Raw genomic sequence first — 14,452 nt, forward strand, 5'->3', positions numbered from 1 at the left:
GTTTTTGGAATTCATCCAAAAACGTGCATTTAATTGAATATTTTAATATCTTTTTATTAAAATACTACCAAAACGAGGTTGTTAATCCAAAATAATTGCACGAAAGGATTCTCCTCGCCATAACGTTTCCAACGAACCATCATTTGGCCGAATCGGACTTGCCACGAAGAATTAATAGCCGAATGGGGAGTTCGGACCAATATATTGGAGACGTGTTAAGTAATAAAATTGGTAAAATATCTTCAACAATCGATCATACCAGCAATAATGCACCAGAACCCATCAGAACTCATCAGTTAAGCGTGCTTGGGCGAGAGTAGTACTAAGATAGGTGACCTCTTGGGAAGTCCTCGTGTTGATATCCTTTTTTTATTTTTTTTGCCTTTTTTTTAGCGGTTTTCCTTATGGCTGCGAGCCGACTGGTTATCGAAGGGATTACCCGAGAGAAAGAATGGGTTTTTATGGCACGAAGCCTGGGAGGGTGTCCGCCCCAGGTTTTTGGAATTCATCCAAAAACGTGCATTTAATTGAATATTTTAATAGTTTTTTATTAAATTAATACCAAAACGAGGTTGTTAATCCAAAATAATTGCACAAAAGGATTCTCCTCGCCATAACGTTTCCAACGAACCATCCTTTGCCTGAATCGGACTTGCCACGAAGAATTAATAGCCGAATGGGAAGGTCGGACCAATACATTGTAGACGTGTTAAGTAGTAAACTTGGTAAAATATCTTCAGCAATTGATCATACCAGTACTAATGCACTAGAATCCATCAAAACTCTGCAGTTAAGCGTGCTTGGGATTGAGTAGTACAAAGATGGGTGACCTCTTGGGAAGTCCTCGTGTTGATTGCCTTTTTTTATTTTTATTTGCCATTTTTTTAGAGGTTTTCCTTATGGCTGTGAGCCGATTAGTTAGCGAAGGGATTACCCGAGACAACGGATGGGTTTTTATGGCACGAAGCCTGGGAGGGCGCCCGCCCCAGGTTTTTGGAATTCATCTAAAAACGTGCATTTAATTGAATTTTTTAATAGTTTTTATTAAAATACTACCAAAACGAGGTTGTTAATCCAAAATAATTGCACGAAAGGATTCTCCTCGCCATAACGTTTCCAACGAACCATCATTTTCCCGAATCGGACTCGCCACGAAGAATTAATAGCCGAATGGGGAGTTCGGACCAATACATTGGAGACGTGTTAAGTAGTAAACTTGGTAAAATACCTTTAGCAATCGATCATACCAGCACTAATGCACCAGAACCCATCCGAACTCTGCAGTTAAGCATGCTTGGGAGAGAGTAGTACTAAGATGGGTGACCTCTTGGGAAATCCTCGTGTTGATTTCCTTTTTTTATTTTTTTTGCCATTTTTTAGCGGATTTCCTTATGACTGCGAGCCGAGTAATTATCGAATGGATTACCCGAGAGAAAGAATGGGTTTTTATGGCACGAAGCCTGGGAGGGCGCCCGCCCCAGGTTTTTGGAATTCATCCAAAAACGTGCATTTCATTGAATATTTTAATAGTTTCTTATTAAAATACTACTAAAACGAGGTTGTTAATCCAAAATAATTGCACGAAAGGATTCTCCTCGCCATAACGTTTCCAACGAACCATCATTTGCCCGAATCGGACTTGCCACGAAGAATTAATAGCCGAATGGGGAGTTCAGACCAATATATTGGAGACGTGTTAAGTAGTAAACTTGGTAAAATATCTTCAACAATCGATCATACCAGCACTAATGCAGCAGAACTAATCAGAACTCTGCAGTTAAGCGTGCTTGGGCGAGTTGGGAAGTCCTCGTGTTGATTACCTTTTTTTATTTTATTTTTCCCATTTTTTTAGCGGTTTTCCTTATGGCTACGAGCCGAGTAATTACCGAAGGGATTACCCGAGAGAAAGAATGGGTTTTTATGGCCCGAAGCCTGGGAGGGCGTGCGCCCCAGGTTTTTGGAATTCATCCAAAAACGTGCATTTAATTGAATATTTTAATAGTTTTTTATTAAAATACTACCAAAACGAGGTTGTTAGTCCAAAATAATTGCACGAAAGGATTCTCCTCGCCATAACGTTTCCAACTCAACCATCCTTTGCCTGAATCGGACTTGCCACGAAGAATTAATAGCCGAATGGAGAGTTCGGACTAATACATTGGAGACGTGTTAAGTAGTAAACTTGGTAAAATATCTTCAGCAATTGATCATACCATCACTAATGCACCAGAACCAATCATAACTCTGCAATTAAGCGTGCTTGGGTTTGAGTAGTAAAAAGATGGGTGACCTCTTGGGAAGTCCTCGTGTTGATTGCTTTTTTTTATTTTTTTTTGCCATTTTTTAGATGTTTTCCTTATGGCTGCGAGCCGATTAGTTAGCGAAGGGATTACCCGAGAGAAATGATGGGTTTTTATGGCACGAAGCCTGGGAGGGCGCCCGCCCCAGGTTTTTGGAATTCATCCAAAAACGTGCATTTAATTGAATATTTTAATAGTTTTTTATTAAAATACTACCAAAACGAGGTTGTTAATCCAAAATAATTGCACGAAAGGATTCTCCTCGCCATAACGTTTCCAACGAACCATCATTTTCCCGAATCGGACTTGCCACGAAGAATTAATAGCCGAATAGGGAGTTCGGACCAATATATTGGAGACGTGTTAAGTAGTAAACTTGGTAAAATATCTTCAACAATCGATCATACCAGCAATAATGCACCAGAACCCATCAGAACTCTGCAGTTAAGCGTGCTTGGGCGAGAGTAGTACTAAGATAGGTGACCTCTTGGGAAGTCCTCGTGTTGATATCCTTTTTTTATTTTTTTTTGCCTTTTTTTTAGCGGTTTTCCTTATGGCTGCGAGCCGACTGGTTAGCGAAGGGATTACCCGAGAGAAAGAATGGGTTTTTATGGCACGAAGCCTGGGAGGGCGTCCGCCCCAGGTTTTTGGAATTCATCCAAAACGTGCATTTAATTGAATATTTTAATAGTTTTTTATTAAAATAATACCAAAACGAGGTTGTTAATCCAAAATAATTGCACGAAAGGATTCTCCTCGCCATAACGTTTCCAACGAACCATCCTTTGCCTGAATCGGACTTGCCACGAAGAATTAATAGCCGAATGGGGAGTTCGGACCAATACATTGGAGACGTGTTAAGTGGTAAACTTGGTAAAATACCTTTAGCAATCGATCATACCAGCACTAATGCACCAGAACCCACCCGAACTCTGCAGTTAAGCATGCTTGGGAGAGAGTAGTACTAAGATGGGTGACCTCTTGGGAAATCCTCGTGTTGATTTCCTTTTTTTATTTTTTTTGCCATTTTTTAGCGGTTTTCCTTATGACTGCGAGCCGAGTAATTAGCGAATGGATTACCCGAGAGAAAGAATGAGTTTTTATGGCACGAAGCCTGGGAGGGCGCCCTCCCCAGGTTTTTGGAATTCATCAAAAAGTGTGCATTTAATTGAATATTTTAATAGTTTTTTATTAAAATACTACCAAAACGAGGTTGTTAATCAAAAATAATTGCATGAATTGATTCTCCTCGCCATAATGTTTCCAACGAACCATCATTTGCCCGAATCGGACTTGCCACGAAGAATTAATAGCCGAACGGGGAGTTCGGACTAATACATTGGAGACGTGTTAAGTAGTAAACTTGGTAAAATATCTTCAGCAATTGATCATACCATCACTAATGCACCAGAACCAATCATAACTCTGCAATTAAGCGTGCTTGGGTTTGAGTAGTAAAAAGATGGGTGACCTCTTGGGAAGTCCTCGTGTTGATTGCTTTTTTTTATTTTTTTTTGCCATTTTTTAGCGGTTTTCCTTATGGCTGCGAGCCGACTAGTTTGCGAAGAGATTACCCGAGAGAAAGAATGGGTTATTATGGCACGAAGTCTGAGAGGGGGCCCGCCCCAGGTTTTTAGAATTCATCCAAAAACGTGCATTTAATTGAATATTTTAATAGTTTTTTATTAAAATACTACCAAAACGAGGTTGTTAATCCAAAATAATTGCACGAAAGGATTCTCCTCGACATAACGTTTCCAACGAACCATCATTTGCCCGAATCGGACTTTCCAAGAAGAATTAATAGCCGAATGGGGAATTCGGACCAATACATTGGAGACGTGTTAAGTAGTAAACTTGGTAAAATACCTTTAGCAATCGATCATACCATCACTAATGCACCAGAACCCATCCGAACTCTGTAGTTAAGCGTGCTTGGGAGAGAGTAGTACTTAGATGGGTGACCTCTTGGGAAATCCTCGTGTTGATTGCCTTTTTTTATTTTATTTTTGCCATTTTTTTAGCGGTTTTCCTTATGACTGCGAGCCGAGTAATTAGCGAATGGATTTCCCGAGGGAAAGAATGGGTTTTTATGGCACGAAGCCTGGGAGGGCGCCCGCCCCAGTTTTTTGGAATTCATCCAAAAACGTGCATTTAATTGAATATTTTAATTATTTTTTATTAAAATACTACCAAAACGAGGTTGTTAATCCAAAATAATTGGACGAAAAGATTCTCCTCGCCATAACATTTCCAACGAACCATCATTTGCCCGAATCAGACTTGCCACGAAGAATTAATAGCCGAATGGGGAGTTCAGACCAATATATTGGAGACGTGTTAAGTAGTAAACTTGGTAAAATATCTTCAACAATCGATCATACCAGCACTAATGCAGCAGAACTAATCAGAACTCTGCAGTTAAGCGTGCTTGGGCGAGTTGGGAAGTCCTCGTGTTGATTACCTTTTTTTATTTTATTTTTCCCATTTTTTTAGCGGTTTTCCTTATGGCTACGAGCCGAGTAATTACCGAAGGGATTACCCGAGAGAAAGAATGGGTTTTTATGGCCCGAAGCCTGGGAGGGCGTGCGCCCCAGGTTTTTGGAATTCATCCAAAAACGTGCATTTAATTGAATATTTTAATAGTTTTTTATTAAAATACTACCAAAACGAGGTTGTTAGTCCAAAATAATTGCACGAAAGGATTCTCCTCGCCATAACGTTTCCAACTCAACCATCCTTTGCCTGAATCGGACTTGCCACGAAGAATTAATAGCCGAATGGAGAGTTCGGACTAATACATTGGAGACGTGTTAAGTAGTAAACTTGGTAAAATATCTTCAGCAATTGATCATACCATCACTAATGCACCAGAACCAATCATAACTCTGCAATTAAGCGTGCTTGGGTTTGAGTAGTAAAAAGATGGGTGACCTCTTGGGAAGTCCTCGTGTTGATTGCTTTTTTTTATTTTTTTTTGCCATTTTTTAGATGTTTTCCTTATGGCTGCGAGCCGATTAGTTAGCGAAGGGATTACCCGAGAGAAATGATGGGTTTTTATGGCACGAAGCCTGGGAGGGCGCCCGCCCCAGGTTTTTGGAATTCATCCAAAAACGTGCATTTAATTGAATATTTTAATAGTTTTTTATTAAAATACTACCAAAACGAGGTTGTTAATCCAAAATAATTGCACGAAAGGATTCTCCTCGCCATAACGTTTCCAACGAACCATCATTTTCCCGAATCGGACTTGCCACGAAGAATTAATAGCCGAATAGGGAGTTCGGACCAATATATTGGAGACGTGTTAAGTAGTAAACTTGGTAAAATATCTTCAACAATCGATCATACCAGCAATAATGCACCAGAACCCATCAGAACTCTGCAGTTAAGCGTGCTTGGGCGAGAGTAGTACTAAGATAGGTGACCTCTTGGGAAGTCTTCGTGTTGATATCCTTTTTTTATTTTTTTTGCCTTTTTTTTAGCGGTTTTCCTTATGGATGCGAGCCGACTGGTTAGCGAAGGGATTACCCGAGAGAAAGAATGGGTTTTTATGGCACGAAGCCTGGGAGGGCGTCCGCCCCAGGTTTTTGGAATTCATCCAAAAACGTGCATTTAATTGAATATTTTAATAGTTTTTATTAAAATAATACCAAAACGAGGTTGTTAATCCAAAATAATTGCACGAAAGGATTCTCCTCGCCATAACGTTTCCAACGAACCATCCTTTGCCTGAATCGGACTTGCCACGAAGAATTAATAGCCGAATGGGGAGTTCGGACCAATACATTGGAGACGTGTTAAGTGGTAAACTTGGTAAAATACCTTTAGCAATCGATCATACCAGCACTAATGCACCAGAACCCACCCGAACTCTGCAGTTAAGCATGCTTGGGAGAGAGTAGTACTAAGATGGGTGACCTCTTGGGAAATCCTCGTGTTGATTTCCTTTTTTTATTTTTTTTGCCATTTTTTAGCGGTTTTCCTTATGACTGCGAGCCGAGTAATTAGCGAATGGATTACCCGAGAGAAAGAATGAGTTTTTATGGCACGAAGCCTGGGAGGGCGCCCTCCCCAGGTTTTTGGAATTCATCAAAAAGTGTGCATTTAATTGAATATTTTAATAGTTTTTTATTAAAATACTACCAAAACGAGGTTGTTAATCAAAAATAATTGCATGAATTGATTCTCCTCGCCATAATGTTTCCAACGAACCATCATTTGCCCGAATCGGACTTGCCACGAAGAATTAATAGCCGAACGGGGAGTTCGGACTAATACATTGGAGACGTGTTAAGTAGTAAACTTGGTAAAATATCTTCAGCAATTGATCATACCATCACTAATGCACCAGAACCAATCATAACTCTGCAATTAAGCGTGCTTGGGTTTGAGTAGTAAAAAGATGGGTGACCTCTTGGGAAGTCCTCGTGTTGATTGCTTTTTTTTATTTTTTTTTGCCATTTTTTAGATGTTTTCCTTATGGCTGCGAGCCGATTAGTTAGCGAAGGGATTACCCGAGAGAAATGATGGGTTTTTATGGCACGAAGCCTGGGAGGGCGCCCGCCCCAGGTTTTTGGAATTCATCCAAAAACGTGCATTTAATTGAATATTTTAATAGTTTTTTATTAAAATACTACCAAAACGAGGTTGTTAATCCAAAATAATTGCACGAAAGGATTCTCCTCGCCATAACGTTTCCAACGAACCATCATTTGCCCGAATCGGACTTGCCACGAAGAATTAATAGCCGAACGGGGAGTTCGGACCAATACATTGGAGACGTGTTAAGTGGTAAACTTGGTAAAATACCTTTAGCAATCGACCATACCAGCACTAATGCACCAGAACCCATCCGAACTCTGCATGTAAGCATGCTTGGGAGAGAGTAGTACTAAGATGGGTGACCTCTTGGGAAATCCTCGTGTTGATTTCCTTTTTTTATTTTTTTTTGCCATTTTTTAGCGGTTTTCCTTATGACTGCGAGCCGAGTAATTAGCGAATGGATTACCCGAGAGAAAGAATGGGTTTTTATGGCATGAAGCCTGGGAGGGCGCCCGCCCCAGGTTTTTGGAATTCATCCAAAAACGTGCATTTAATTGAATATTTTAATAGTTTTTATTAAAATATTACCAAAACGAGGTTGTTAATCCAAAATAATTGCATGAATTGATTCTCCTCGCCATAATGTTTCCAACGAACGATCATTTGCCCGAATCGGACTTGCCACGAAGAATTAATAGCCGAATGGGGAGTTCGGACCAATCCATTGGAGACGTGTTAAGTGGTAAACTTGGTAAAATACCTTTAACAATCGATCATACCAGCACTAATGCACCAGAATCAATCCGAACTCTGCATGTAAGCATGCTTGGGAGAGAGTAGTACTAAGATGGGTCACCTCTTGGGAAATCCTCGTGTTGATTTCCTTTTTTTATTTTTTTTTCCCATTTTTTAGCGGTTTTCCTTATGACTGCGAGCCGAGTAATTAGCGAATGGATTACCCGAGAGAAAGAATGGGTTTTTATGGCATGAAGCCTGGGAGGGCGCCCACCCCAGGTTTTTGGAATTCATCCAAAAACGTGCATTTAATTGAATATTTTAATAATTTTTTATTAAAATATTACCAAAACGAGGTTGTTAATCCAAAATAATTGCATGAATTGATTCTCCTCGCCATAATGTTTCCAACGAACCATCATTTGCCCGAATCGGACTTGCCACGAAGAATTAATAGCCGAATGGGGAGTTCGGACCAATCCATTGGAGACGTGTTAAGTGGTAAACTTGGTAAAATACCTTTAACAATCGATCATACCAGCACTAATGCACCAGAATCCATCCGAACTCTGCAGTTAAGCATGCTTGGGAGAGAGTAGTACTAAGATGGGTGACCTCTTGGAAATCCTCGTGTTGATTTCCTTTTTTTATTTTTTTTTGCCATTTTTTAGCGGTTTTCCTTATGACTGCGAGCCGAGTAATTAGCGAATGGATTACCCGAGAGAAAGAATGGGTTTTTATGGCACGAAGCCTGGGAGGGTGCCCGCCCCAGGTTTTTGGAATTCATCCAAAAACGTGCATTTAATTGAATATTTTAATAGTTTTTTATTAAAATACTACCAAAACGAGGTTGTTAATCCAAAATAATTGCATGAATTGATTCTCCTCGCCATAATGTTTCCAACGAACCATCATTTGCCCGAATCGGACTTGCCACGAAGAATTAATAGCCGAATGGGGAGTTCGGACCAATACATTGGAGACGTGTTAAGTAGAAAACTTGGTAAAATATCTTCAACAATCGATCATACCAGCACTAATGCACCCAAACCCATCAGAACTCTGCAATTAAGCGTGCTTGGGCGAGAGTAGTACTAAGATGGGTGACCGTGCGAGAGTAGTACTAAGATGGGTGACCTCTTGGGAAGTCCTAATGTTGATTGCCTTTTTATTTATTTTATTTTTGCCATTTTTTTAGTGGTTTTCCTTATGACTGCGAGCCGAGTAATTAGCGAATGGATTACCCGAGAGAAAGAATGGGTTTTTATGGCACGAAGCCTGGGAGGGCGCCCGCCCCAGGTTTTTGGAATTCATCCAAAAACGTGCATTTAATTGAATATTTTAATAGTTTTTTATTAAAATACTACCAAAACGAGGTTGTTAATCCAAAATAATTGCATGAATTGATTCTCCTCGCCATAATGTTTCCAACGAACCATCATTTGCCCGAATCGGACTTGCCACGAAGAATTAATAGCCGAATGGGGAGTTCGGACCAATACATTGGAGACGTGTTAAGTGGTAAATTTGGTAAAATACCTTTAGCAATCGCTCATACCAGCACTAATGCACCAGAACCCATCCGAACTCTGCAGTTAAGCATGCTTGGGAGAGAGTAGTACTAAGATGGGTGACCTCTTGGGAAATCCTCGTGTTGATTTCCTTTTTTTAATTTTTTTTGCCATTTTTTAGCGGTTTTCCTTATGACTGCAAGCCGAGTAATTAGCGAATGGATTATCCGAGAGAAAGAATGGGTTTTTATGGCACGAAGCCTGGGAGGGCGCCCGCCCCAGGTTTTTGGAATTCATCCAAAAACGTGCATTTAATTGAATATTTTAATAGTTTTTTATTAAAATACTACCAAAACGAGGTTGTTAATCCAAAAATAATTGCACGAAAGGATTCTCCTCGCCATAACGTTTCCAACGAACCATCATTTGCCCGAATCGGACTTGCCACGAAGAATTAATAGTCGAATGGGGAGTTCGGACCAATACATTGGAGACGTGTTAAGTAGTAAACTTGGTAAAATATCTTCGGCAATCGATCATACGAGCACTAATGCACCAGAACCCATCAGAACTCTGCAGTCAAGCGTGCTTGGGCGAGAGTAGTACTAAGAAGGGTGACCTCTTGGGAAGTCCTTGTGTTGATTGCCTTTTTTTTATTTTTTTTGCCATTTTTTTTAGCGGTTTTCCTTATGGCTGCGAGCCGACTGGTTAGCGAAGGGATTACCCGAGAGAAAGAATGGGTTTTTATGGCACGAAGCCTGGGAGGGCGCCCGCCCAAGGTTTTTGGAATTCATCCAAAAACGTGCATTTAATTGAATATTTTAATAGTTTTTTATTAAAATACTACCAAAACGGGGTTGTTAATCCAAAATAATTGCACGAATTGATTGTCCTCGCCATAATGTTTCCAACGAACCATCATTTGCCCGAATCGGACTTGCCACGAAGAATTAATAGCCGAATGGGGAGTTCGGACCAATACATCGGAGACGTGTTAAGTAGTAAACTTGATAAAATACCTTCAGCAATCGATCATACCAGCACTAATGCACCAGTACCCATCATAACTCTGCAGTTAAGCGTGCTTGGGTGAGAGTGGTACTAAGATGGGTGACCTCTTGGGAAGTCCTCGTTTTGATTGCCTATTTTTATTTTATTTTGCCATTTTTTTAGCGGTTTTCCTTATGACTGCGAGACGAATAGTTAGCGAAGGGATTACCCGAGAGAAAGAATGGGTTTTTATGGCATGAAGACTGGGAGGGCGCCCGCCCCCGGTTTTTGGAATTCATCCAAAAACGTGCATTTAATTGAATATTTTAATAGTTTTTTATTAAAATACTACCAAACCGAGGTTGTTAATCAAAAATAATTGCACGAAAGGATTCTCCTCGCCATAACGTTTCCAACGATCCATCATTTGCCCGAATCGGACTTGCCACGAAGAATTAATAGCCGAATGGGGAGTTCGGACCAATACATTGGAGACGTGTTAAGAAGTAAACTTGGTAAAATATCTTCGTCAATCGATCATACCAGCACTAATGCACCAGAACCAATCTGAACCTGCAGTTAAGCGTGCTTGGGTGAGTGTAGTACTATGATGGGTGACCTCTTGGGAAGTCCTCGTTTTGATTGCCTTTTTTTATTTTATTTTGCCATTTTTTTAGCGGTTTTCCTTATGACTGCGAGCCGAATAGTTAGCGAAGGGACTACCCGAGAGAAAGAATGGGTTTTTATGGCACGAAGACTGGGAGGGCGCCCGCCCCAGGTTTTTGGAATTCATCCAATAACATGCATTTAATTGAATATTTTAATAGTTTTTTATTAAAATACTACCAAAACGAGGTTGTTAATCCAAAATAATTGCACAAAAGGATTCTCCTCGCCATAATGTTTCCAACGAACCATCATTTGTCCGAATCAGACATGCCACGAAGAATTAATAGCCGAATGGGGAGTTCGGACCAATACATTGGAGACGTGTTAAGAAGCAAACTTGGTAAAATATCTTCGACAATCGATCATACCAGCACTAATGCACCAGAACCCATCAGAACTCTGCAGTTAATCGTGCTTGGGTTAGAGTAGTACTAAGATGGGTGACCTCTTGGGAAGTCCTCGTGTTGATTGCCTTTTTTTTTTCCATTTTTTTAGCGGTTTTCCTTATGGATGCGAGCCGACTAGGTAGCGAAGGGATTACCCGAGAGAAAGAATGGGTTTTTATGGCACGAAGCCTAGGAGGGCGCGCGCCCCAAGTTTTTGTAATTCATCCAAAAACGTGCATTTAATTGAATATTTTAATAATTTTTTATTAAAATACTACCAAAACGAGGTTGTTAATCCAAAATAATTGCACGAAAGGATTCTCCTCGCCATAACGTTTCCAACGAACCATCATTTGCCTGAATCGGACTTGCCACGAAAAATTAATAGCCGAATGAGGAGTTCAGACCAATACATTAGAGACGTGTTATGTAGTAAACTTGGTAAAATACCTTCAACAATCGATCATACCATCACTAATGCACCAGTACCCATAAGAACTCAGTTAAGCATGCTTGGGCGAGAGTAGTTCTAAGATGGGTGACCTCTTGGGAAGTCCTCGTGTTGATTGCCTTTTTTTATATTCTTTGCCATTTTTTTAGCGGTTTTCCTTATGACTGTGAGCCGAGTAATTAACGAATGGATTACGCGAGAGAAAGAATGGGTTATTATGGCACGAAGCCTGGGGGGCGCCCGCCCCAGGTTTCTGGAATTCATCCAAAAACGTGCATTTAATTGAATATTTTAATAGTTTTTATTAAAATACTACCAAAACGAGGTTGTTAATCCAAAATAATTGCACGAAAGGATTCTCCTAGCCATAATGTTTCTAACGAACCATCATTTGCCCGAATCGGACTTGCCACGAAGCATTAATAGCCGAATGGGGAGTTCAGACCAATACATTGGAGACGTGTTAAGTAGTAAACTTGGTAAAAATACCTTTAGCAATCGATCATACCAGCACTAATGCATCAGAACCCATCAGAACTCTGCAGTTAAGCGTGCTTGGGCGAGAGTAGTACTAAGATGGGTGACCTCTTGGGAAGTCCTCGTGTTGATTGCCTTTTTTTATTTTATTTTTGCCATTTTTTTAGCGGTTTTCCTTATGACTGCGACCCGACTAGTTAGCGAATGGATTACCCGAGAGAAAGAATAGGTTTTTATGGAAAGAAGCCTGGGAGGGCGCCCGCCCCCGATTTTTGGAGTTCATCCAAAAACGTGCATTTAATTGAATATTTTAATAGTTTTTTATTAAAATACTACCAAAACGAGGTTGTTAATCCAAAATAATTGCACGAAAGGATTCTCCTCGCCATAACGTTTCCAACGAACCATAATTTGCCCGAATCGGACTTGCCACGAAGAATTAATAGCCGAATGGGGAGTTCAGACCAATACATTGAAGACGTGTTAAGTAGTAAACTTGGTAAAATATCTTCGGCAATCGATCATACCAGCACTAATGCACCAGAACTCTGCAGTTAAGCGTGCTTGGGCGAGAGTAGTACTAAGATGGGTGACCTCTTGGGAAGTCCTTGTGTTGATTGCCTTTTTTTATTTTTTTTGCCATTTTTTTAGCGGTTTTCCTTATGGCTGCGAGCCTACTGGTTAGCGAAGGGATTACCCGAGAGAAAGAATGGGTTTTTATGGCACGAAGCCTGGGAGGGCGCCCGCCCCAGGTTTTTGGAATTCATCCAACAACGTGCATTTAATTGAATATTTTAATAGTTTTTATTTAAATACTACCAAAACGAGGTTGTTAATCCAAAATAATTGCACGAAAGGATTCTCCTCGCCATAACGTTTCCAACGAACCATCCTTTGCCTGAATCGGACTTTCCACGAAGAATTAATAACCGAATGGGGAGTTCGGACCAATACATTGGAGACGTGTTAAGTAGTAAACTTGGTAAAATATATTAAGCAATCGATCATGCTAGCACTAATGCACCAGAACCAATCAAATCTCTGCAGTTAAACGTGCTTGGGCGAGAGTAGTACTAAGATGGGTGACTTCTTGGGAAGTCCTCATGTTGATTGCCTTTTTTTATTTTTTTTTTGCCATTTTTTAGCAGTTTTCCTTATGGCTGCGAGCCGACTAGTTAGCGAATGGATTACCCAAGAGAAAGAATGGGTTTTTATGGCACGAAGCCTAGGAGGGTGCCCGCCCCAGGTTTTTGGAATTCATCCAAAAACGTGCATTTAATTGAATATTTTAATATTTTTTTATTAAAATACTACCAAAACGAGGTTGTTAATCCAAAATAATTGCACGAAAGGATTCTCCTCGCCATAACGTTTCCAACGAACCATCATTTATCCGAATCAGACTTGCCACGAAGAATTAATAGCCGAATGGGGAGTTCGGACCAATACATTGGAGACGTGTTAAGAAGTAAACTTGCTAAAATATCTTCGACAATCGATCATACCAGCACTAATGCACCAGAACCCATCAGAACTCTGCAGTTAATCGTGCTTGGGCGAGAGTAGTACTAAGATGGGTGACCTCTTGGGAAGTCTTTGTGTTGATTGCCTTTTTTTATTTTATTTTGCCATTTTTTTAGCGGTTTTCCTTATGACTGCGATCCGAATAGTTAGCGAAGGGATTACCCGAGAGAAAGAATGGGTTTTTATGGCAAGAATCCTGGGAGAGCGCCTGCCCCCGGTTTTTGGAATTCATCCAAAAACGTGCATTTAATTGAATATTTTAATAGTTTTTATTAAAATACTACCAAAACGAGGTTGTTAATCCTAAATAATTGCACGAAAGGATTCTCCTCGCCATAACGTTTCCAACGAACCATCATTTGCCCGAATCGGACTTGCCACGAAGAATTAATAGCCGAATGGGGAGTTCGGACCAATACATTTGAGACGTGTTAAGTAGTAAACTTGGTAAAATATCTCCAGTTATCGATCATACCAGCACTAAAGCACCAGGACCAATCTGAGCTCTGCAGTTAAGCGTGCTTGGGTGAGAGTAGTACTAAGATGGGTGACCTCTTGGGAAGTCCTCGTGTTGATTGCCTAGTTTATTTTTATTTTCCATTTTTTTAGCGGTTTTCCTTATGGCTGCGAGCCGACTAGTTAGCGAAGGGATTACCCGAGAGAAAGAATGGGTTTTTATGGCAAGAAGCCTGGGAGGGTGCCCGCCCCCGGTTTTTGGAATTCATCCAAAAACGTGCATTTAATTGAATATTTTAATAGTTTTTTATTAAAATACTACCAAAACGAGGTTGTTAATCCTAAATAATTGCACGAAAGGATTCTCCTCGCCATAACGTTTCCAACGAACCATCATTTGTCCGAATC

General features: G+C 40.3%; 13 non-coding genes and 14 pseudogenes across 13 annotated transcripts; all 27 read left to right on the plus strand.

The window, feature by feature from the left end:
- The first annotated feature begins 245 nt into the window (after positions 1-245).
- LOC113327336 lies at positions 246-364 on the plus strand (annotated as a pseudogene).
- Positions 365-739: 375 nt separating this feature from the next.
- Positions 740-858, plus strand: LOC113327317 (annotated as a pseudogene).
- Positions 859-1,233: 375 nt separating this feature from the next.
- On the plus strand, positions 1,234-1,352 carry LOC113327095. Its single transcript, XR_003348755.1, has one exon. It is a non-coding gene; the product is annotated as a 5S ribosomal RNA (ribosomal RNA).
- Positions 1,353-2,199: 847 nt separating this feature from the next.
- On the plus strand, positions 2,200-2,318 carry LOC113327419 (annotated as a pseudogene).
- A 375-nt stretch (positions 2,319-2,693) lies between these two features.
- On the plus strand, positions 2,694-2,812 carry LOC113327181. Its single transcript, XR_003348842.1, has one exon. It is a non-coding gene; the product is annotated as a 5S ribosomal RNA (ribosomal RNA).
- A 375-nt stretch (positions 2,813-3,187) lies between these two features.
- LOC113327174 lies at positions 3,188-3,306 on the plus strand. Its single transcript, XR_003348835.1, has one exon. It is a non-coding gene; the product is annotated as a 5S ribosomal RNA (ribosomal RNA).
- Positions 3,307-3,680: 374 nt separating this feature from the next.
- LOC113327420 lies at positions 3,681-3,799 on the plus strand (annotated as a pseudogene).
- Positions 3,800-4,174: 375 nt separating this feature from the next.
- Positions 4,175-4,293, plus strand: LOC113327103. Its single transcript, XR_003348763.1, has one exon. It is a non-coding gene; the product is annotated as a 5S ribosomal RNA (ribosomal RNA).
- Positions 4,294-5,143: 850 nt separating this feature from the next.
- On the plus strand, positions 5,144-5,262 carry LOC113327421 (annotated as a pseudogene).
- Positions 5,263-5,637: 375 nt separating this feature from the next.
- LOC113327238 lies at positions 5,638-5,756 on the plus strand. Its single transcript, XR_003348901.1, has one exon. It is a non-coding gene; the product is annotated as a 5S ribosomal RNA (ribosomal RNA).
- A 374-nt stretch (positions 5,757-6,130) lies between these two features.
- Positions 6,131-6,249, plus strand: LOC113327175. The gene has a single exon (XR_003348836.1). It is a non-coding gene; the product is annotated as a 5S ribosomal RNA (ribosomal RNA).
- Positions 6,250-6,623: 374 nt separating this feature from the next.
- LOC113327422 lies at positions 6,624-6,742 on the plus strand (annotated as a pseudogene).
- Positions 6,743-7,117: 375 nt separating this feature from the next.
- On the plus strand, positions 7,118-7,236 carry LOC113327247. Its single transcript, XR_003348910.1, has one exon. It is a non-coding gene; the product is annotated as a 5S ribosomal RNA (ribosomal RNA).
- A 374-nt stretch (positions 7,237-7,610) lies between these two features.
- On the plus strand, positions 7,611-7,729 carry LOC113327404 (annotated as a pseudogene).
- A 375-nt stretch (positions 7,730-8,104) lies between these two features.
- LOC113327307 lies at positions 8,105-8,222 on the plus strand (annotated as a pseudogene).
- Positions 8,223-8,597: 375 nt separating this feature from the next.
- LOC113327414 lies at positions 8,598-8,745 on the plus strand (annotated as a pseudogene).
- A 379-nt stretch (positions 8,746-9,124) lies between these two features.
- On the plus strand, positions 9,125-9,243 carry LOC113327142. The gene has a single exon (XR_003348805.1). It is a non-coding gene; the product is annotated as a 5S ribosomal RNA (ribosomal RNA).
- Positions 9,244-9,619: 376 nt separating this feature from the next.
- LOC113327093 lies at positions 9,620-9,738 on the plus strand. Its single transcript, XR_003348754.1, has one exon. It is a non-coding gene; the product is annotated as a 5S ribosomal RNA (ribosomal RNA).
- A 377-nt stretch (positions 9,739-10,115) lies between these two features.
- Positions 10,116-10,234, plus strand: LOC113327261 (annotated as a pseudogene).
- A 376-nt stretch (positions 10,235-10,610) lies between these two features.
- LOC113327347 lies at positions 10,611-10,728 on the plus strand (annotated as a pseudogene).
- Positions 10,729-11,104: 376 nt separating this feature from the next.
- LOC113327123 lies at positions 11,105-11,223 on the plus strand. The gene has a single exon (XR_003348786.1). It is a non-coding gene; the product is annotated as a 5S ribosomal RNA (ribosomal RNA).
- Positions 11,224-11,591: 368 nt separating this feature from the next.
- Positions 11,592-11,707, plus strand: LOC113327410 (annotated as a pseudogene).
- A 374-nt stretch (positions 11,708-12,081) lies between these two features.
- On the plus strand, positions 12,082-12,200 carry LOC113327134. The gene has a single exon (XR_003348796.1). It is a non-coding gene; the product is annotated as a 5S ribosomal RNA (ribosomal RNA).
- Positions 12,201-12,577: 377 nt separating this feature from the next.
- Positions 12,578-12,686, plus strand: LOC113327212 (annotated as a pseudogene).
- A 374-nt stretch (positions 12,687-13,060) lies between these two features.
- Positions 13,061-13,179, plus strand: LOC113327348 (annotated as a pseudogene).
- A 376-nt stretch (positions 13,180-13,555) lies between these two features.
- On the plus strand, positions 13,556-13,674 carry LOC113327065. Its single transcript, XR_003348724.1, has one exon. It is a non-coding gene; the product is annotated as a 5S ribosomal RNA (ribosomal RNA).
- Positions 13,675-14,049: 375 nt separating this feature from the next.
- LOC113327206 lies at positions 14,050-14,168 on the plus strand. The gene has a single exon (XR_003348869.1). It is a non-coding gene; the product is annotated as a 5S ribosomal RNA (ribosomal RNA).
- The last annotated feature ends 284 nt before the right edge of the window (positions 14,169-14,452 follow it).

The sequence above is a fragment of the Papaver somniferum genome, unplaced genomic scaffold, assembly GCF_003573695.1.
Source record: "Papaver somniferum cultivar HN1 unplaced genomic scaffold, ASM357369v1 unplaced-scaffold_10, whole genome shotgun sequence".
In the NCBI taxonomy this organism is placed as follows: Eukaryota; Viridiplantae; Streptophyta; class Magnoliopsida; order Ranunculales; family Papaveraceae; genus Papaver; species Papaver somniferum.